The sequence below is a fragment of the Lepus europaeus genome, chromosome X (genome assembly GCF_033115175.1).
Source record: "Lepus europaeus isolate LE1 chromosome X, mLepTim1.pri, whole genome shotgun sequence".
Taxonomy (NCBI): domain Eukaryota; kingdom Metazoa; phylum Chordata; class Mammalia; order Lagomorpha; family Leporidae; genus Lepus; species Lepus europaeus.
Window position 1 is genome coordinate 127,143,047 of NC_084850.1, and position 24,008 is coordinate 127,167,054.

The 24,008-nt window shown below is 43.0% G+C and overlaps 1 protein-coding gene across 1 annotated transcript in view; it reads left to right on the plus strand.

The window, feature by feature from the left end:
• SMPX (small muscle protein X-linked) overlaps positions 1-6,461 on the plus strand; it is a 60,628-nt gene extending 54,167 nt beyond the window's left edge. Inside the window, exon 5 of the mRNA XM_062184105.1 lies at positions 6,053-6,461. The gene's annotated coding sequence lies outside the window, so the exon portion shown is untranslated. The remainder of the gene's footprint in view (positions 1-6,052) is intronic.
• Positions 6,462-24,008: the final 17,547 nt, after the last annotated feature.

Below are 24,008 nucleotides of genomic sequence, written 5' to 3' on the forward strand. Positions count from 1 at the left end.
AATGTTTTATAGATGAGAGGGAAATTTTCTAATTTGTTACTTAGAGTTTGGGTTCTTTGCCTTGGAGTAAAAGAAAGAATTTTGGGTTTGGAGATTCGTGGGTGCAATTTCAAGCTGTGCATGCCCTGATTTTCTGACCTTGGGTTGTGATGTTTGTTATGTGCTTTAGTTGTAGTGTGTACCATCTTTCCCACCATGGGGGCACGATGGTTATACATGACAAGGTGCGAATGTGCTTTGCAAACTCTAGAGGATTCCACAAGTGCAGGGATTCTGTCTTATCCCTGAAGCCCTCTAACAAAGTCTGAAGCTTTAACCAGTTTGCCGTGGGAGCATGGCTGGCCATTGCATGTGGAACATGCATGAGATACTGCCTTTCTCTAGGCCACTTCTCAGTGTCACTGTGTTTATGGCTCTATGAGTTAGCACCACGTAGGAGGAAGTACTCATTGCACTGCTCATGAGTGTCTGGTTAAAGGACCAAATGCAGACAAGTGTTGAGTGGACTCCATTTCCCACATGATGTATGTGGGGCCGTGGTGACTATGAGTAACACAGCTAAAAATGGGTCACGGCAAGGCGTAAACATCACATGCTTCTCAGCCTGGACTTAGGGTGACTTAGGGAGACATTTGGTGTATCATTCCTGTACTGGCCAAGCTATGCCTTTCCTAAATGGAAACTAGAGGTTGGGCTCCTGTATCTTTTTTGGATTTGGGTATAAAAGGTATGTGGGGTAACCTACAAGCAATTTTCTGGCAGAGTGCCTCAGTTTCCCCATCATTCTTACAAATGTTCCCCACAGCAGAACAGAATCCAAGAGAATATCTGACAGCCTTCTCCTAGGCAGTGAAGCAGTGTGGCCCTGGAGACCACCCAACACACTTGCATTCCAACACCCCGACAAACAAGTGTCACGGGCACTTTATAGCATGGGCAATTTTAGCTCTGGATCTATTCCCATTGTTTCCCATTGCCAAATCTGAGTGCCGATACACAGCAGGAAGCCTAGGTCTCTGGGTTCCTGAAGTTTGGTATGCTGGTATCACACAGGCATTGGGAGAACATACCGAGTCCCACAAGGCCAAAGACGAAGACTCTGGACCTCCGAGAACCTGGTGCTCTGGAAAGGCCTGCTTCTGATCTCATCCATCAGCACACTCCTATGTGCAGGCTTCCTAAACCCTCTTGAATTCTATAGAGACCTAAAGGAGGGAGAGGGAGCTGGGAGCACAGAGTGATCTGCAGGAAGCCAACTGCAATGGTTCTTCTCTTCTGCTGCTGCCTCTTGCCTGGCTCCTCCAAGGAAGAATTAGATTCACTTTGTAGATTAAGTGAAGTAACTGTGTGAAGTCAGTGGTGGAACACTTAGCACATAATAGGTGCTCAAAACTGGCCCCTTCACCATCACCATCAGCTTGTTCTCTACTCCCACATGAAGCACAGGCTGATGGCACTGACCCCCCATCCTCTCCAACCAGTGTTTTCCAGACTTCCTTTGGCTCTCAAGCACAGTAGGTGAAGGAAAAAACGTGCAGTTTCCCTAGGGCTCATAAAGAATTCCATGCATTTATTTTTCTAAATAATGCAGTCATTGTGCAGTAGCCATGATGGTCTGGGCAAATTGGATGAGGATTTCTCTATGTTCATAAAACCATCTCAGTCAGAGAGGTCACAAGCCAGAAGCAGCAATGAGGGGATTCCTGGGACTTTTCAACAGTTACTGAAGGGCTGTTGGTCAAGGCAAATGTGTCATCCTGCATTTCTCAGTGAAGCCATAATTTCACCTATCTGAGACAGATATATGGTGATCAGAGTCTGTCTTATAAATGGTACCTATTTCTGGGTTGCAGATGGCATTTCCCAGTATGGAGACTTCCTGGAGGGAAGTCCTACCTCATAGAACATGCTTCAGTGACAATGTGCTATGGATCATCACCCCTTCCATGCTGCCCAGAGAAGCCCAAAGAATGTCTTGGCTACAAGGGAATCTTGTCATGGGCCTCTTGCTTAGTTGAAGAGACTGGCCATATGTTACCCACCACAGTGACCACAGCAGTAAAGCAGTTGGAGCATACTCCACCTATGATGGGGCTATGGCTGGGGCCAAGGGCAGAACTGACAACACAGTGGGGACACAGCACATTGAATCAACAATCGTGCTTTACTGTGTCTATGGCACCTTGCTGGATCCTGGTATCTCACACTGAAGAATATGGGGTTGGCTGTAACTCCATTTCTTCTGGTCTCACTTCTCCTGTGGTCCAACTCATGAATCCCTGAGCCCCTGCAGTAAATCAGGTGTCATAACAGGCATGGGGATGTAAAAATGATTAGGGTATGTTCAAAGCCTTCAGATCACAGTCTAATGGCAGGAGAGCTACAATAGGAAACATGTGAGGGCAGTGAGATGCTGCATGAAAGCAAATGATTACAATTCAGGATGTTACACGGAAAGTCATGGGGTAGGGAGATTTTAGTCAACAGTTGTAAGCAAAGAGGGAGAGACCTGAAGGTTCTTCTCAGGTTACATGACGCAGGAAGTGATCAGGTGAACTCAGAATGCAGGTGCATAAAGGGGAATGGTCAGAGACAGGACTGGCCCTTTTTTTGTCAGGTTGAAATTGTGAAATCACTGGCCTACAATATATGTCTCAGCCAGAAACCCTGGGGTGGGAAGGAGGCAGTGTCTTACTTCCTTTTGGTGATAGGCATGGACCTAAAATTGATCATTTCTAACAAGAGGAAACAACCTAAACGTTCACTGACAGGTTAAACAAAATGTTTTGTGTGTATGTATAATGGAAGTCAGCCTTGAAAACGAAGGAAATTCTGCAGTATGGGACAACATGGATTAACCTTAAGGACATTATGCAAAGTGAGACAATAGTCACAGAATGACAAATTCTGCTTGATTCCAGTCATATGAGGTAGCTAAAATAGTCAAACTCATTGATGCAGAGTGGGATGGTGGTTGCCAGAAGTTGGGGCAAGGGGGAAATGGAAAGTTACAAATTAGCAGACAGAAAGTTCCAGCCAAGCAAGATGAATACACTCTAGAGATCTGTTGTCCAACATTATGCCTACATACATATACTTAAAAATGTGTTAAGAGGGTAGATTTCATGTTGTGTTCTTATCATATTAGGGATTCACAAGGATTTGGCTCCCAAAGCCCATGAAGATATTTAAATCCCAAAGTCTTAAGTTAACAGTTAATGGCTTAATGCTAATGGCTGATGGATTGGGGCGGAGGCTTGATCTAATTATATAGTCTAAAGTTACAGCCTTTGGGAATTGATTGGATTGGGCTAGATTGCTAGAGGGGGCCCCATGATTAAATCACAATGACTTTATAAAGAGAGACACATGGACACAGAGGAAGAGCCTGTTTCCTGTGTCTGGCTTTTTCATGGCTTACCATATGACCATTCCTCTGCACACACTCCAGCAGACAGACTGTTAAGCCCCCTAGTCTTGGATTGTCAGTCTCCCAAATGTAAGCCAAAATATTCCTTCTTCCCTCCTAAGTTGCTCCTCTCAGGTAGTTTACACAAAGGAATGAGAAATTGAGCTATACACTACAATAAAATGGAATTCCAGAGAAATATGAGAGCCTATGTTGACTGCTATTGATAATGTTTTCAGTTTTTCAATCATGAATGCCTGCCTTCCTTTCTCTCCGATTCAAGAACCATCTGAATCTTCCCTGTTAGTACAGTGGAAGGAGTTCCTGAGTCAGCACACCGGAATTAAAAATCCCAGCTTCTCTATTTACCAGCTATGAGAATTTGAGCTAGTCATATTCCTTTTGTGGATTTCTATGCATTTCATCTCAACAATGAGTACAACCCAGCCTGAATCAAACAACATTATAAACTTCAGTGACACAATGGGCCTAGTGATCTCTAAAGAAATATACAGGAAAACAAAGCTTTCCAAAAGATCTCTGCTGTAGGTCCCTCCTCAAGGCTCATTGGCCAGAACTGGGTGACTGTGACTCTCCTAGTTGGAAGATAGGTTGGCAAAGAGTATTTTGCTCAGCAGCCTTTGTAATAGAGAAAATTAGGAGTGTGGAAAGTGTCAAACCATAGTTCCTGTCCCCAGTTGGATGAGGATCCTTAACTGTAGTTTTCTTTGTCCAGCCATTGGTAAGAACAAAAGCTGAACATTCCATCTTATAGAGAAGATCAGAGAAGTAAAACAGAGTAATGACACCCCAGACTGATGGAAAACAAATGTGTGACTAATGATCATGGGTCTTTCCAATACAAGAACTTCAATGGAATAATATCGATTAGCTATTGGTGCTTACCAAGCCACCCCCAAATACAATGCTTAAGACAAAACCATGTTTTATTGTAGCTCACACATTTTACGCTCAGCTTATCTTGGTTGAAGCAGGTCAACTGGGAGCTCTGCTCTAAATAGGGCCTGACAGAGCATTTCAGCTGGGTTAGCTCTGCGACACATGTTTCTCATCCTTTCTTGCGGAAACAGAAGACTAGTCTGGGCATAGGTGTGTTATGGAAATGGCAGGGGTACACAAGAGTAGGCAAACAGATGTCATACTGCTGTGTGGTGGCCCTTGGCTAGTCTTAGCCCTTGGCTAGTCCAGGCTCTTGTCTAAACATGAGAAGGAATTCAAGGATTAGACATAAGGAAAGGTAGGCAGAAACGCAAGCTTGATTTAATGCAAAAGTGCACACTGAGGAATGGGTGTGGGCAAGAGAGTGAGACAGCCAGAGAGAGCACGCGCACCCTGCACTTCATAGTGTTCGGGGCCATCTTTCTATACAATCTGGGGGCACAGGGAGTGGTATCTATGGTGAGGCCTAATTAAATATTCAAAAAGGGCAGAGTTGGGGTGAGGCAGAGTACCACCCATTTCCTTGCCCTTTTTTTTGAAATCTCAAGTGTCATGACATCAGGTATGTGATGGGAGTGGGAGTGGCAGCCATGATAATTTTATTATTATGACATTATGATGAACTAAAAGTTATAAAGGGATGCCGTCAGCAGCTGTATTTGATTTGTTTAAGCCAGTGCTGGTTCTTAAGCAGCAAATCCCTATCACCTGTGGTCTCCACGGCATGGGGTAGTTGGTGCACATGGAGCTCAGGTGCTGGCAATCCTCATCTTCCCTTTGTTAGATACCTCTTGCCTGTGTCAGTATTTCTTGCCACATTCTGTTGACCAAAGCAAGTCATGTGGATAACCTCGGGCTGGAGGAACTATACTCTACTTGCAATGGAAGGAAAATGCAAAGTTACACGGCAATGGAAGTAGTTATAGGGAGGAGTGAAGAATGGAAGTCATGAATGTAAGTTTACCTCAAGCACCAAATATTTTACAAGTCATAACCACAAGATCAGCATTACACTCTAATTCCCCAGAGGGATGCTATCCTAATTCAGTCTGGGATTACTTAAATCACTAGAGCCAAAGTTGACAGTCACACCATCTACTCATAGTTCGCTTGACATTCATGGAATTGAGAGGTGACACTTCCAAGTGGAAACAGGGTCTTCAATTTTGAATTCTATGTATCATACTTATCCCTAAAAATATCTCATGGAAAGTAAACTGACAATGAACCTGAAGTACATTATACTGAGTAGAATAAACCAGAAACAAAGAAATACTACATGATCTCATTCATATTGTGGAGTCTAAAAAGGTTGAACTCACAGAAGCCGAGAGAAGAATGTTGGTTGCCAGGGCCAGTGGCAGGGGAATACAGAGATGTTGGTTAAAGAGTACAAAATTTTAACTAGGAGAATTATGTTTTGGAGAGCTATTGCACAGCATGGCAAGTAGTTAATAATGATGTATACTTGAAAAATTACTAAGAGTTTAGGTCTTAAATATTCTTACCACAAAAAATTAAATCTGACAGGTAATGTATGTGCTACTTTGCTTGCTTTAATCATTTCATGTATGCGTATTTCAAAACATCATGTTTTACACCATAAATACGTATAATTTGTTAATCATGCCTTAATAAAGTTGAGGGAAAAATACTAATGGCTCTTTTGGATTTCTTTTTCAGGTTTGATGTGAAGAATTAAAGAGAAAAAATGGATTCAAATGAATATAGCTCACTAAAAATTTTATATATTTGTATGAAGATCACGAGCCCCTGGAATGCCGAAGACTAGCAGAAATGGCCCGTTTTTACATTTGTATCTCTTTCTTTTAGTTGGCTGCATTTCTCATTTTAATTTATCTTCATTTTTGGTACCTTGCAGAGCAAGTCAGCCCATGAGTTCACCACCTGGAGGGTATAGGCTTGAGGAACGTGATTTCATGGAGAGGGATTTGGCAATTTGCATAACCATCATTTTGATGAAAAGTTCTCTAAGCTACTTCCCACAGTATTTTGGTCAATATTTGGATTGCATTTTGGTTCTTCACCTATTAAATCATGTCAATAAACTTTTTATGAGTTCAAATAAATATTTGAGTAAATTTAAAATGTGCATCTAAGCTAAATTAATTTTTATACCTTTAGATAGCTACATATTCCCTAAATGGAGAGAAAAGAGCCAGCTTTCCCCTTGCCTTAGTGGGGACTTACTCTGAGTTACTGGTTACTGGTAAAGCTATCGTTGACAGGTCATTGCATGTGGAGTTAATTATTACTTGAGGAATTAGGTATTGTGGATATTCCTCTTCCAAGGATGACATTTATGGTGAGTGCATTTCACTTCCACAGAGGCTCAGAAACTCCCCCTGTCCAGGTGGAATAGAGTTCACTATGAGGCACAATAAAGTAGAGGCAGAGCGATCAGCATAAAAGACAGGGACAGAGGGGCTGGCGCTGTGGCATAGCAGGTTAAGCCACCACCTGCAGTGGCAGCATCCCATATGGGCGCCGGTTCAAGTCCCGGCTGCTCCACTTACGATCCAGCTCCCTGCTAATGTGCCTAGGAAAGCAGTAGAAGATGGCCTGAATCCCTGGGCCCCTGCACCCATGTGGGAGACCTGGATGAAGCTCCTGGCTCCTGGCTTTGGCTTGGCCCAGTTCCAGCCATTGCGGCCATTTGGGGAGTGAACCAGTGGATGGAATATTTCTCCATCTCTCCTACTACCTCTGTAATTCTGATTTTCAGATAAATACATAAATAAGTCTTTTTTTAAAAAGAGAAGGACAGAGCACACATTAACTGTGCAAAGAACAGTGAAACATGTCTCCTGCTAAGATGCAGTCCTGCAAATTTAATTAGCATGCAACAAGATCACAAACCAAAGACTCCTCTGGAGTCTTTCAATGTTCTCAAATGCCCAGGCAACTTCACAATAAGAAGATAGTAAGGACCAGGTTAGGGAGATCTCACTGTTTGAAATGCAAGCATGTCACCTACTTGGTATGCAGAGACCTTGACGGCATTTCTCAGGCTAAATGACTTTTATCCTTGTTTCAAGGCCGGTTATTATAAAAAACAACAACAAAAAAACCTGATGTACTTCTAAACATCCTGATTGGAATGGCTCTCTTACATTTGTTTCACAGAGCTCAGCTTCCAAAGGCAGGATCATCATTGTCCACACACGGGACTAGCTTCAGATTCCATGGTGCCTGCGGAACTGTAGCCTTCCCTGAAACGCACCCATTGGTCATAGCTCCCAGGTGTTTCACCGGCTGGCGTTTATCCTCGTGATCTCCATCTAATACGTACACATGGGCTAGGGAATACACCAGCCCACTCATAAGCAGAACAGGTGAACAGATTCTCAACAATGTGGTGCTGGGTTGTCTCAGGCCTTCTCACTCCTTCCTAATTGGGGTAGGTGGAGAGAGTTACAAACTGACCTCAGCATTTACTTTGTTTGAATATAAATTATCCACCCTTGGTTTTAACATTAAGTTCTGGTTTAATCTTATAAAAGTTGTCTTAATTGCAGCATAGTACAGACCAGTCTTTAGACAAGTTAAATGGATTATCTGAATTTTAAGCTTAATATAGACTCACTTTGTTATGGATCAAATTCACTATGTATGGGATTTAGGGAATTTTTTATTTTATGTTGCCTTGAACAGCACATATAGTGTGATATAGGAAAAGACAATTTTTGCTTTCAACGCGATTATGTTAAAAATTCACACATTTCATACTAATGTTTCTTTAAAAACACGTATCACACTGAAGCATTTATTTAGCTTACATGTTTATAAAGAACCAGTCATTAGGCAACTTTTCCATGGTGGAGAAACAAGGTACAAGTAGTTGAAAGTGTGTTAGGAGGGAGATAGGGTAATAAGAAGCACTAACAGCACCGGTTCGAGTGTGTATGCAGTAAATGGTACAACTGTCAGATACTCTCCTGTAGGGTGGGGATCTATGAGTACAGTATCACATTCATTGCAGCCACATTTCCGGGATGCCTATTACGTGTCAGGTTCTCTGCTAACTGCTGGAGGGACACAGAGCAAAGTCATCCAGAAAATCATCTGGCTTAAAACAACTCCACCATACGTCCCTTCTTTCTTCCCCCACATATGAGATTCTTCTATATTGTGCTTGAAGCACAAGTGACAGGAGAGGGCCCGGCTGGCGCCAGGACCGCATGGGACACTTGGGGAGCTTTTCCCTTTCGAGCAGAAGCCATCAGAAACATGCAAGGCTCTTCAGGATCATCACAACCACTCATTTGGTACGATCTTTACATTTTAAGAGCACAGGCTGGAAGGTAATTAGCTTTGTTTCCAAGGTTACTTACTGAGCAGCTGAATGACACAGTGGTATTCTAAAAGTTAGGCCCAGGGCATTGGGGGGATGATAATTACCCAAACAAATCCTTCATTTTTAACTAGAGCAGTAAAGCCTCCCATTATGGTTAGATATACATAAGGAACACTACTAATTTGGATGTGCCCATCCTGTGAAATCCCCTCTCTGACATTCTAGGGCTGACCTAGAATTAGGGTTTCTCCTCCCCACCCCAGGAAGGAGAGCAGGGCTCATTTGGATTCAAAGACTACAGATTGATCAATTAAAGCTAGTTCCCTTTGAAGGCCTGCGGCATTATCCCATTGCTTTGCAATCTAGCTTGAAATAGAAACTGCATTTAAGTTGATAATTGATGCTCCCTAGGGATTTTAACATGCTGCTGAAAGTCTGCATCAACGTGGCCCATCATTGCTTCGCATACTGTTAATGAAATTTCGGCTCCTTCAAAGGAGAGGGTATGTTATCATAACAATTCAGATGCAATCATGTATTCACTCAACAAGCCACACCTAGAATTTTCACTAGGGAAGAAAGCAGCCCTCCAGCATGTTTGCAGGCTAAGAAAATCCTTAGAGCTTGTATATTGAGTTCATTTTTCTCTAAGCAAATGACCAAACTTGTTCAGATTCTGCACTGAAGGCAAATCACACTGTCAAAAAATATATATGCTGATTATGGAAAAGCAGATTCAGCCATAAAATAAGATTACAGCCTTAACAACATCATCACCTAAAGGTGTTCTTCAGAGAAAGAAAAACAACTTCAATTAAGCAATCACTTTCAAGTTCTGGGATGCACTTGGCCTCACAGCCTTCACCCTTATGCTTGCTTATTAAAGAAGAAAAATCAATTCCTTAACATTTGACTTCTCCGGAGCAAAATAATTTAGTGACACCACTGACTAGGAGAAACCACACGATCACATAACAAGGCTCTTTTTTACAGCTAGTTCCTTCCTTGGTTAAGGGAGGATATATTAACATAAAGGTTCTGGAGGGAAGGAGGCTTTTCCCCTTGGGCTTCAAATGTCTGCTCAAGAGCTGCAAAGCCAAAGCAGGTCTGTGCTCTGAAATCTAATTCACATCTCATTGTGAATTGGGAAGAACAATGGGTAGGAGAGGTGCAGGAAGAATGCCCCCACAGTGTGGGTGGCTGGTGGTCTTTAGACATACAGGAGGGGACATCCAGACTTCCCAGGAAATGCTTCCTCCTTAATATTGCTCATGCATCTGTGGTGCACTGAACACGACTGGGTCCTGGAGTAATTTCTTTTCGGAAGCGTTGGAACACACCAACTTGCCATTAACCCATTCATGCAAGCCATGCTGCTTTATAGCTAATGGCAAGCTGTAGGGGGAAAAGAAACCCAGGAAAGGCTTTGTTCTTGAGTGATAGTTCTGTTTTGCTATCTTTCACAGCTGGTCACACACAGAAATATCCTTGGGCTCAGGTGAAGCCAACAGAGGTATTTCAGCTTCTTGGAGGCCAGACACCTGTCAGGGTGTGGGGATTTCTGTTAAGTGTTCTAAAATCATCGGGGTGGATGCAACCTTTTTATAATTCTTTTAAATTGGCATGTCGCCTTTATTTAAAATTGCAGACTAGGAAACAGGAAATACCATAGCTGTCTCTAGTGATAGAATAATAAGGATACTGCCTACACCAAGATTCCTCAAATTGTGAATTTACAAGCAAAACCACAAAATACTCCAAACCTGCAAACACTTTTTTCCAAATCTTAAATTCACTGTCAGGCATTGTGGCTGTGATAATAATCTCTCAGGAAGGGAAGTGGGGGGCAACTGTGCTATGTGGAGCAAGCCACATACTACAGGGTGGGGAATTCAGAGGGAGGAATTAACCAGAAGGCCTGGCCCTTAATGAGAGACCCACTGGAATCCAAACTTTGTAGTTAGGTCCTGGTCTATGGCAAGGGCCCCAAACCAACAGACTCAGCATTTTGGCCCTGTTTAGCTTATTGCTTGTTTCTCTAGACTTTTCCCACCACATTTTGGGAATGGAATGGACTCTTCTCTGTTAATTTCCTGGGAGAGCTTGTTTCCACCAGAGGCTTCACCAATCTCTGCCACCCTGGACTCATTGGTTCCATTTAGGTCCTGAATATAAACCATAATGCCTATTGCTGGCTGGGAAATAAGCCATGGGAATTGACATGTTTTTCAATGTGAGATCATAGAGAACAGTGCTGGCAATGGCTCTTGTATCCCCCAGACCTTTTGTTTAGAGGCCGAATGGAGACAATGATCTCTAACAGAGGCACCATTAGGCAAGACCTATATCTGAAAGCTCTGTTGATTCAGACACTCAGTAATTAAGTTGTGGGCCACTGAGCACATTATCTGCAATCAAACATGTCCCTGATCAGCGATTAGAGGAGTAAACATGTGACCTCATTGTCTCCACTGAAGGATGATTATGTAACAGTCTTTGCTCCTCGAACATCATGGTAATTTGCCAAATTTGAGCCCAGAAAACAAGCTGAAATCATTTGCAGTGGTTCTGGGAGTCAGATTTTTGGGACGCCAGACTCTCCCTTGGGAGGGCACTACAGAAACCCAAAAACAAGGTGGGTGGGTTGCAGGGAGGTGGGAGCTGCGCAGAATGACTGAGGGGCAGCCTGGAGTCACGTGACCTTCCCCAAACAAAGACATGCTAAAGAATGTTTTTAACCTTCAATGCTTTTTGGCTATATAAGATGTGATCAAGAGGAAGCTGTGTGGGAGGGAGAGGGGGAGAGGGAAGGAGTGAGTGAAGCAGAATGAGAGAGGAGAGGCGAGAAAGTGATTTGCCCTTTGAGCCCTTTGGCAGGTCACCAAAGAAGATTCAGTGTCCTCTCTTTGGTCTGACTGAGCAGAGGGAGCCTATCTGCTTCATGCACAATCGAACACTCAGAATCTATTTTCTTCTGAAGGTTAAGGAGGATGCACAAATGTTTCCAAGTGCAGGTGGCGAAGCCAAAAGGAGACTAGAGGATAATCTGGCTTAGAGTGACCTGAGACATCTAAATGTCACAATCTCAAGGCACATGTGACCTGGAACTGCCCTGGGGTGACTCACGCACCAGCCCCTCCTAATCCCTATTTGCTCTCTTTACTCCACTGAGATTAACACAAAGCAACCCTGAACAGCCCTCCCGCAGGCTGTCGGCTTCTTTCGCTCCGGCACCACTCTGAGTTTGGTCTTAGCTCAGATTCATCTGTATTGCAGTCAAGGCTGTGCTGTGAGAAAGAGCAACAGTCTCTTAAGATGGCTGCATGTGTTTTCGAAACTAAACCTACAGCAAAATCAACTGGCGATGAGCTCTGATCCAGTACAGGGCCAGTTGCCGTGGGAGGAAAGAACCTTGCACTGTAGGGTCCCTTTGCCCAGACACTTTTCAAAGTAGTCTATTGGAGTTTTGGTGAGTATGTCTGAGGGTATATTGAGGGCTATTTTCAGCATATGGAGGGCTGTCTTGTACGCAAAACATGACCAACAATGACATCAAATTAATCTCTCTACCTAGTGACGGAAGTCATGATTCAAATCACTGACTTAACTTCAGTGTCTCCTGTCATCTAGATTTCTCTATCTAAATCAGCCCTTATGATTTAGGCAAAAGCAGAGGGTGTAAATACATAAATAAGCGCTTCCCCTCCTTCCCTTGTGTTTTAGTTTGCTTTCCCCAGCAGCAGGCTCGAAGATAAGGATCAGAGTAAAGACAATACATCTGGGGGGGGGGGGGACACCAGGAGGGGACTGGGGAGGTGAGATGAGGCCAGGAATGTAGCTGCAGGGGGGGCTGTGAGGTCAGTTACAACTATGGGTAACTAGACCTTCTGGAGTCTGAATAGAGCACAAGCCTCAGACGGGCAGCTGGCGTATTTATGGGCTGGCTCCCATCCTTCTTTGATTAAGGGCAGAGAAAGCCCCTGACAAAGGGACGCAGTGGCTGGCAGGCTGGAAGCTGGGTTATGTGCTGAGATACAATAGCCAGGAAGCTATGTATGAGCTACAGCCCATTACAGCCCATTACAGCTTCGAAGTACAAATGGGAAAGAAAAACCAAAATCAAATTCGTGTTGTAGTTGATCACAGAACACATTTTGTACTGAAGTTGTGACTGGCTAAATACACAGAATTAGTTCAATTCAGTAAGTGAATCAAAGTAAATCACTGCCTGTCTTCTTCCAGTTAAAAATTAGTGACAGGCAGAATACCTGCCTCCATATAGGGAAGTTGCGCATTTGATTTTTTTTCTTCCTACCAGGTTACCCATTTTGCAATAATGCTACTGATGAAGACAATTTAAAAAAATAAAAATTCTATAGAACAACCTGCGTCAGCTAATCTCACAAATATCCGTCCCCTCCTGCATATTTTTCAAGCTACCTTTTCATCACAGTGATATAGAGATAAAGCCAGGGAGGCATCAATAGGTCTAAAATTGTAGATAGTAACAGTCCAAGGTTAATGGTACTAGCTCTTCATATACAACTAATGTATGAGATTACTGTCACCATGAAGGCTTGTTTTTGTTTTTAAAATAGATGTGTCCCTAGAAAAAGGTGATTAGATGCAAATGTCTGTTTTCTGTAAAGGCAGCATGTTTTCACCTATTGGAATTTTTTTGAAAGCTATAATAAAATGTCCTCATGGTTAAACTTCATGATCTCAAAGTACTCCAGGTTGTCCCTCATTCTTATTTGTGTAAGTCATTGCAAAACTACACACGGTTTGGGGCTTAAGTATCAGTTCAATAAGAAAGCATCCTTGAATAAAGGGATGAAAAGAGCAAGAGAGAAAGAGGACTTGAACATAATGTATAATCGATATAAATGATTTGGTAGCCTGCTAGGCTCTGCAGTGAAAATGGCAAATGAGGTAATAGCATCAAGAAGGAATTAGGAAGAGAAACCCCTGGCAGTGGCAAAGTGTTTGAGCAGAGTGTTAGATGATGTCGGGGAAGCCCTGCGGTCGAAGGGTGCCCAGCAGGTCCTTTCAGCTGAGCGGCTTCCATGGTACAGTGATTTGGGGATGAGGGGGATGTAGAAAAGACAGAAGGCATTTTCTCCACTGTGAAATAAAAAACATACCTTGAAAGTGGCAGAGATCTAGGTATTTCCTAGCATGCGTTCTCCCCTTTTTCCTCAGTAATAAAACCTCTGAATTTTAACTGGTTCCCTGGCCACCCCTCTTGCAGCTCCAGGATGCATTGTGATTAAATTCTGGCTAAATTCATTAAGCAAAATCAGCCTTTATAAATTCCAGTAAGTATTCTTGACGAGAGACGTCAGGTACTTCTTTATTTCTTTTATTATTTTTCCTTCCAGCTGCAATGCAGATGTGATGGCTGAAGCAGGATGCTATTTTGCACCACGAGGCAGAAATTACGTATTAATATGAGCCTAGATCCATAGGGCCAAGATGCAGACTTGGATTGCCTACATGTTTGCACTTTGGGATTTTTGTTACAAGAGGCCCTTATTTCACCTAACACAAGGACTGTTCTGTAGAAGAAATTAATATGGGATCCTGTGAGTTATTTGCTGGAATAGATTTTTTTTTCTGACCAACAACTACACTCATTTCTTATTTTTAGATATTCAGTCATTCTGGATGTTTCCCTGTACATATAGGACAGACACTTGCCTTCATGCAGAGCCAGTGCTTGGGCACAGGCACTAATTAAGCCTTTTTGCTATAATGTAAATTTAAAATATGCTATCTCAAAAAAAAAAAAGGAGAAGAAAAGAGTGGGAGGGCGAAAGGAGGAGGGAGAAAGGGAGGAAGGGAATATCATGTTCTTTGAATTGCATCTACAAATCACATTGAAACTGTTAAAAACTAATTAAAAATTAAAATAAAAAAATTTTAAAAGTAGGCCATGCATGCATTTGAAGATGTCCAAAGAAACAGTTGAGAGTTTAGAATTCATTTAGAATCCATTCCACATTGATAATAGCAGGCTGCCTAGTCTAATGGTGTCACTGCCAAGGTCAAGTTCCACACTGGGCAATGGCATACTGGTGTCCTAACCAAACTCATTCTATGGCATGATTTGGTGATAGTCCTGTCATACTCATTCCTTTCTCTTGTACTTGCTTTCCAATTCCACTCCTTCTAGCACTCCCACTGAATGTGTGAACTATCCAGTGTCATTACCTACTACTTGTAACTGTGAACTTTGACTCACATAGCAATTGCTATTTGGGTATGAGTTGTAACAAAAATCCTTTGGGAAAAAAGAGATTCCATCCCAATAGTGTTCTGAAAGTGACCTTGCAACTCCCTTATGAGAGTACAGTCTGTTTCTTCTCTCTCTTGAAACTCAGTGGTCTGTGTTATTGCTTTGATCAATAGAGCAGGACTTTTAAAGCACTTTAAAAGAACATTTATTTGAGAGAGTGAGAACGAGAGACAGAGAGAGAGAAACTCCCATCCACTGGCTCATTCCCCAAATACCTATGAGATCCATGGCTGGGCCAGACTGAAGCCAGGAGCTGGGAACTCAATCCAGGCCTCCCACGTGGATGGCAGGGACCCAGTTACTTGTACCACCACTACTGCCTTCCAACTTGTGAATTAGCAGGAAGCTAGAATCAGTAGGGGAGCCAGGATTAGAACCCAGGCACTCTGATATGTGGGGCAGGCATCCCGAGCAGTATCATAATCACTGTACCAAATGCCTGCCCTGAGGTATAACTCTTAACTGGCTGGTAGTTTTTTTATTTCCTCTTTTTTCCAATTTATATTTTTCCCATTGGTGCTTCCTGACTCTTGAAAGGCAGCTACCTCATAAGAAGAGCTATTACCTTGGCCGGCGCCGTGGCTTAACAGGCTAATCCTCCGCCTTGCGGTGCCAGCACACCGGGTTCTAGTCCCGGTTGGGGCACCGGATTCTATCCCAGTTGCCCCTCTTCCAGGCCAGCTCTCTGCTATGGCCCGGGAAGGCAGTGGAGGATGGCCCAAGTGCTTGGGCCCTGCACCCCATGGGAGACCAGGAGAAGCACCTGGCTCCTGCCATTGGATCAGCGCGGTGCGCCGGCCGCAGCACGCCTACCGCGGTGGCCATTGGAGGGTGAACCAACGGCAAAAGGAAGACCTTTCTCTCTGTCTCTCTCTCTCACTATCCACTCTGCCTGTCAAAAGAAAAAAAAAAAAGAAGAGCTATTACCCTGAGATCACCACAGATAAGATGCCCAAGTCACATGGAGAAGCTCTATAATATGAGATACCACATGGAGAGACATAGAGGCCAGCCTGATTTGACTAATTGGTCTGACAATGAGCTCAAACTTTCATATGTGTCAGGTATCTTCCAGAATTTAAAGATTTGTTTATTTATTTGAAAAAACTGCAGACAGGGAGACACAGAGAGAGAATCTTCCATCCACTGGTTCACTCCCCAAATGGCTGCAATGACCCAGGGCTAGGCGGGGCTGGGCAGAAGCCAGGATCCAGGAGCTTCCTCCAGTCTCCCATGTGGGTGCAGGGGCCCAAGCACTTGGGCCATCTTCCTCTGCTGCCCTCTCAGGCACATTAGCAGATAGCTGGATTGGAAGTGGACCAACCGGGACAAGAACCAGCATCCCATATGGGATGTGGAGCATTGTAGATGGTGGTTCCACTTGCTGGGCCACACTGCTGGCCTCAATTGTCCAGAATTTAAATGAGCCAAAGCTATACTTCGAAGCTTTTGATGAAAATAAAATGAAATCCTATGCTGACATAAAGGTATTTTGGAAATAATATTGTAGTGGTAAATGTTTAAGGAAAAGTATTTGCTAACTCTGCCTTTCAAATAAAATAAAATAAACCTTAAAAATATTTTTAAAAAGTATATTAGGCTAAATAAGATGCCTGTTGGAGAAAGAGCAAAAAGTGAAGTTAATATATTTTTGGTGTACTTTCAGAAATGGAGAAAATAAATGATGCAGAGTAGGTGACAATTTATATCTAAAACCAAATAGCTGTCATTCTTTGCTTTCAACAAAATTGAAATATATATGAGCTGGGAGCTTGTATGCCATTACAAATAATTTTTGTGTGTAGATCACTACGTAACAGTAAACCTAGTCTTCAAACAGTACTTTAGACTTTGTGTGTCTGGTGCAAACTCTCGAAATCTTTACTTAGTATAGAGTTGATCTTCTGTACATAATTAAAAATGAATCTTAATGAAGAATGGGATGGGAGAGGGAGTAGGAGGTGGGACGGGAGTGAGGGTGGGAGGGTGGGTATGGGGGGAAGAATCACTATAATCCAAAAGTTGTACCTATGAAATGTATATTTATTAAATAAAAGCTTTCTATAATTTTTTTAAAGTCACTTATTTGAGAGAGAGCAAGCAAGAGTGTGTATCTGCTGATTCATGCCCCAAAATGCCCACAGCAGCCAGCATCTGGGAACTCAATCCAGGTTTTCCACGTGGATGGCAGGATACAATTACTTGAGTCCACACTTCTGCTTCCCAGGGTCTCCATTAGCAGGAGGCTGGAGTTAGCCTAATAGGGAACATGAGCATTGTAAACAATGTCTTAACCACCAGGCTAAATTCCTGTCCCAGCTTACATATTTTTAGAACGGATCAAGACAAGATATGTTTTGTTGATTGTCTAGACTTAAGAAAGTGATGGAGAAAATGCTAATCATGCAGATTAGACTTTAAAACTGGGTTGTATCCCGGCATAAATGTACATATACACAATGGAGTACTATTCCTCAGCCATAAAAAGAATGAAATCCTGATGTTTGCAACGAAATGAATGGAAATGGAGATCACTATGTTAAACGAAATAAGGTAGACTCAGAAAGACAAGTACAGCATGTTTTCTCTCATATGTGGAAGTTAAATACATACAGTTGTGTGATTGTGGTAGAATGAGAAGGCCATGCCAAGATGGCCACTGGCAAGCGAGCCTCAGTTACTCAGGAATGGCTTTGAAACCCACCTGGCAATGGAGCCTGCCTGGCAGCAGGCTGCGTTTGGTTAGGGCATAAACTGCCCCTTAACCGGATTGGCTGTCTTGGCTACACAAGCTGTTGTACCAACTGGAATAAACGAGTCTGCGGGCTGCTCGCCTCTGGCCTGCTTTCACCCGACTCCCGGGGTCTGTGTGGTGACTCCGAGCCTCTTGCCCCCACCACGCTCCTCCTCTCAGGAACGAATCCTCTCAGAAGAAATCAACCTCAACACAGTTGACTGTAAAATAGTGATTACCAGAGGCCTGGAAGGTGGGAAGGTGGGAGAAGATTTGATGATGAGAATCAAAGTGCAGTTAGGTTAAGGTAATGTGTTCTGGTGTTCCACAGAACAGAAAGGAGTCCATCAGAAAGGAAAATGAAGGGCTAATTGCTAGGTATGATTGGCTTATGCTGTGTATCTCTGTTGAAATACTGAGCTATAGCCCATAAAATGTACAGGCATTTCATATTAATCCAATATTTAAACAAAAATTAGTTATATTTCTTTTCTCCCAAGAACTGGCTGTTACACATTTACTTACACACCACTGCAGCTGCAGCTAGCCAAGGAAGGGCTGAAGTTAGTAAGAACTTGGAATGAGGATAAGAAAAGCAAAGTGAGAAATGCCTCATCATCAGGAGCACGAATAGAGACGAGGGCTCTACTCGGATTTTCTTCCTTATGGTGTCATGCACATATTTACGCATTTCAAGTGATTTCCCTGTCTTTCCTCTTCCTTTACCCCAATATATAGTGCACTGATGGTTGACAAAATAGTAACCCTCAGACACCCTGCATGACATATCTGATGAAATACTAGGCTTGTGAGTGTGTGTGTGTGTGAGAGCACGCACGCGTGTGTGAACAATGATAGGATGCATTATTTCAAGTGGTAATATATACATGTGTTTTATATATATGTAAATATATATAGTATATACTTCTTTTAGAAGTATGAGAAGATGAATCTTTAGGGTTGCTGACCAACTCTAGGAGTATAGAATACTATACCTCTTGTACCTCTTCCTATTTCTGGGTAAGTCAAGTGTAAGTCTTGGGAGAGAGAAAAATTCTGCCTTCAACTAGGGAAGCTAAAATATATGCTTTTCTGGACTGTTGGGGGTTGGAATATTTCTTAAGGTTTATTTTATTTTATTTGAAAGGCAGAGTTGAGAGAGAGAGAGAGAGAGAGAGAGAGAGAGAGAGAGAAATATCTTCCTTCCGCTAATTCACTCCCCTAATGGCCACAATAGCTGGGATTGGGCCAGGCTGAAACCAGCAGCTTTGTACAGGTTTCCCATGTGTATGCACAGGCCCAAGCAGTTAGACCATCCTCCACTGTATTCCCAGGTGCATTGGCACAGAACAAGATCAGAAGTGGAGTAGCCAGGACTCGAACTGGCCTCCATACAGGATGCTGGCATTGCAAGTAGTGGCTTATCCCACTACAACACAACGCTGGCCACAGGGATTTTAAATATATTACCTAAACTGTGAAAAATTACATCCTTCTACATGGGATTTTGGACCTGCAGATAGAAATAGGGAACAGTTTAGAATGCTTTGCAACTTCTGGGGCTGGCGTTGTGGCACTGTGGATTAAGCTGCTGCCTTTGATTCCATAATCCCAAATGAGTGGCAGTTCGAGTCCTGTGGTGGGAAAGCAATGGAAGTCCTTGGGCTACTGCCACCTACATGGGAGACTGGATGGAGTTTCACACTCCTGGTTTGGGCTTCGCTGAGCCTCTCTCTCTCTCTGTCTCTCCCTCTCTGTAACTCTGACTTCCAAATAAATAAAATAAAATATTTTTAAAAAAATGTTGAAGATACTCACCACAAAATCTTAATTAATAAAATTCTGTGCAGTTTAGCTGTGGTAGCCAGCATCCTGAGATGATGGGGGTAGCACTCATGCCTCAGAGGTAGCTTCTTTAATAGACTCTATCTGTGACAGAATTTTAGTAGTGGATCTAACCACTTGACTTCTTTTGTTTCATACTATTTTGGGAGCTGATTTTCCTAACCTCCTGTTAGTCCGTGAACTACACAATAAATTGCAATAAATTGATTTTCTGCTTAAGTTGGGTAGAGTTGGTTTCTGTTTTGGAGTTAATAAACTATGCCCAGGAGGAAGCCTTTTAAGAGATCATGCTGTGATTCCAGAATGCAGGCATTTCCTAATGGGACCTCTGGCTAGGAGCAGGAAGTCTGATTCTCAGAAACTGAGATCATAAAGCGTGGGGATATGCCCAGGTGCTCAGCATAATATTCACAAGCAAGAAGCAAGCTAAATTGCTCGAAAGTTCCCGTTGTTCTTGTAGGGGAAAATCATCTCAATGAAGGTTAAATCTCTTTTCATATTCAAGCATTTCATTTCAACCATTTTTTTTTCTGTAACAGCCACAGCCCTATATCATCTTACAACCTGATTGGTAAGATAACAATAATTTCCAACACTCATTAACAATTTCCTTTGTCAAGTGAACATCAGACTAAATGTTCTGGGAGTAAATTGACCACCCGAATTTTCCAGGCTTCGCATCTCTCAAATCTCCCAACTTGTGGTTTGTGTTCAACAAAGTCAAGGTCATTAAATCTGTTTATCAAAACTGCCTTGACAGTTACATTCGTTTCCTACTGCTGTCTAAAAAGGTACCACGAATCTAGCAGTTTCAAACAGTACAAATTTATCATAGTTGAGAAGTTTAAGTGAGCACCCTTGGTTCCTCTGCTTGAGGACTCTGGAAATCCAGAGTTTAGCTCACTGGAGCAGCTCCTCTTTGGAGGCTCTGTCGAACAATTCAATTCCAAGCTCATTCAGTTGTCGATAGAAATCCTCATTGATTTATTTATGGATTTATTTCCTGGTTGTCACCCAGGAACCTCTCTCTGCTCCTTGAGGCTAACTGCCTTCTATCACATTGCCTCCTCCACCTTCATTCCAGCCATGGTGCTAAGTCGTGTTATATACCAAATCCTTTCCATCACTACCCTTTACTCCATAGCCTGGAATAGGCTGAGCAAGGCCACCCTGCTTCATCCAACTCACTGTTACCTGCAACAGTGAAATCCATCTTGTGTGAACGTTAATGGAAGTAGCAATGCCAAAATGATAAGAGGTCATTTCAGGATGGTGGAAATGTGGGAGGTTGTTATTTTCTTCTTGGTACTTTTTTGTACTTCAAACATTTCCATAAAAAACTCAAAACAAAATGTTCCATTAAACAAAAACAACACAATGTTACTTTGTCAGAAGAGCTCCCTGTTTTCCCATCCCTACATCACTGTCTCTAATAGCAATCTGTTATTTCCCTCTCCTGATTTTTATCATGCTTTGTACTGATATATGTTTTAGTCATTTGCTTGGGTATTTATTACTTTAAAAGGAGAGAGGAAGGGACCGAAGCTGTGGTGCAGCGGGTTAACGCCCTGGCCTGAAGTGCTGGCATCCCATATGGGTGTCGGTTCTAGTCCTGGCTGCTCCTCTTCCGATTCAGCTCTCTGCTATGGCCTGGAAAAGCAGTAGAAGATGCCCAAGTCCTTGGGCCCCTGCACCCATGTGGGAGACCCAGAAGAAGATCCTGGCTCCTGCCTTCGGATCGGCTCAGCTCTGGCCTTTGTGGCCGTCTGGGGAGTGAACCAATGGATGGAAGACCTTTCTCTCTGTCTCTACCTCTCATTCTAACTCCGTCTTTCAAATAAATAAAATATCTTCAAAAAAAAAAAAAAAGGAGGGATGGGGAGAGAGAGAGAGAGTTCATTCCCCAAATACCCTGCAACAGCAGGGGCTGGACCGGGCTGAACTTGGGAGCTGCAGACTCAATGCAGGTCTCCCACGTGGGTGGCAGGAAACCAATTACTTGAGTCATCGCTGCTGCCTCCCAGGGTCCACATCAGCAGGAAGCCAGAGTAAGGAGCAAAGCTGGGCGTTGAACACAGGCACTCTGATATGGACCACTTATTTCTTTTTTTTTAAATTTTTTAAAATTTATTTGAGAGGTAGAGTTACAGACAGTGAGAGGGAGAAACAGAGAGAAAGGTCTTCCTTCCGTTGGTTCACTCCCCAGTTGGCCGCAATGGCCGAAGCTGCGCCGATACAAAGCCAGGAGCCAGGAGTTTCTTCCTGGTCTCCCACATGGGTGCAGGGTCCCAAGGACTTGGGCCATCTTATACTGCTTTCCCAGGCCATAGCAGAGAGCTGGGTTGGAAGTGGAGCAGCTGGGGTGTGAACCAGCGCCCATATGGGATGCCGGTGCCACAGGCGGAGGATTAACCTACTGCTCCATGGCACAGGACCATTGATTTCTTAACTAGCACCTTAACTGCTGGACTAAATGCCTGCACCATTTGCTTGTTTATTCTCTCTTACTAGCTATAACATGAGGATGGCGGCTCTATATTTATTGCATTAATCACTATACCCAGCTTGCGTACCCAGCACCCAGGCCCATGCCTGCCACACAGTAAAAGTTTAGTTCACCCAAGTATCCCTCACTATCTGAACTCTATTGACTCACTAAAATTACTTGCAAAAAATTTTTATTCTAGATTTATTACCTGAAACAAAAATATGCTATTGCAAGTCAGCAAGTGAATGATAGAAAACCTGTTTAAGTTGCAAGGGAGTCCAGGTAAGAGAATGTAGGTTTTGTTGCAGTTCTGTCACTGTTGCTGCCACCAGACAAGAATTCATGTTGTCCAAATCTACATTATCAACATTTAGATCATCACTCCCGATTAGTAGGTGAAACTATCTTCTCAGGAAGTAGAACTCATTTAACTTCATGTTAATTGCCATTTGGAGAGACAAGAAGAAGAGGAACCATGAATACACTGAGTTGAATCTTCAGATAAAATGTACATTATACCCACAAAACCATTGCAAATGAGTCTGAGCATATGAAAGGAAGAATCACGTTCTAGAAATGCAGTGACAAGTTTTGTCTTATGCTATCACAAGTTGTAAAATCTTAAAGACAATTTTTAAAAAAAGATTTATTTCTTTTTATTTGAAAGTCAGAGTTACACACAGAGAGAAGGAGAGGCAGAAAGAGAGGCCTTCCATCTGCAGGTTCACTCCCCAAATGGCCACAACTGCCAGAGCTGACTTGATCTGAAGCCAAGAGTCAGCAGCTTCTTCCAGATCTCCCACAAGGGTGCAGGGACCCAAGCACTTGGGCCATTTTCTACTGCTTTCCTAGGCCACAACAGAGAGCTGGATTGGAAATGGAGCAGTCAGGACTCGAACCGGCACCCATATGGGATGCCAGCAGTGCAGGTGGCAGCTTTACCTGCTATGCCACAGCGCCAGCCACAAAGACAATTTGAACAATTGTACACTTTTAAAATGTATTTATTTTTTCATTTTATTTGAGAGAGAGAGAGAGATATCTTCCACCTGTTGGTTCACTCTCCAAATGGCTACAACAGCCAGGGCTTGTCCAGTAGGAAACCAAGAGCTTGGAACTCAATCCACATCTCCTACATGGGGTGTAAGGACCCAAGTACTTCAGCCATCATCTATTGCTTCCCAAGATGTGCTTTAGAAGGAAGCTGGATCAGAGGTGGAGTAGCTGGGACTTGAACCCACTCTGATATAGAATGCAGGCATCCCAAGGGGCAACTTAACCACTGCACCAAACGTCTGCCCCTACTTCTTTTTTTTAAATTAAAAAAAAAATCTGCTGAGATTCAAGCACGTTTGAGGACCCTTGCTTCTTTCTTTCTCTCTCTTTTTTTTTTAGATTTATTTATTTTACTTGAAAGTCAGAGTTACACAGAGAGAGGAGAGGCAGAGAGAGAGAGAGAGAGAGAGAGAGAGAGAGGTCTTCCATCCGATGGTTCACTCCCCAATTGGCCACAATGGCCGGAACTGTGCTGATCCGAAGCCAGGAGTCAGGAGATTCTTCAGGGTCTCCCATGCAGGTGCAGGGGCCCAAGGACTTGGGCCATCTTCTACTGATTTCCCAGGCCATAGCAGAGAGCTGGATGGGAAGTGGAGCAGCCGGGTCTTGAACCGGTGCCCATATGGGATGCCAGCGCTTCAGGCCAGGGTGTTAACCCACTGCGCCACAGCGCTGGCCCCTGCCCCTACTTTTTAATTAATTATTTTATTTAAGAAAATTTGGGGTTAACATGTAATAGTTGTACATTTTATGGCGCTAGAGTGCAATGTTTAAACACATACACAGTGTAAACTTAATAAATCAGGCAACTAGGCTTTCCAATTCCTTATTTTTCCTTTGTGTTTGAATCCTACCAGCTCCTCTCTTCTCATTCTTTACATAGCATATTATACATTACTG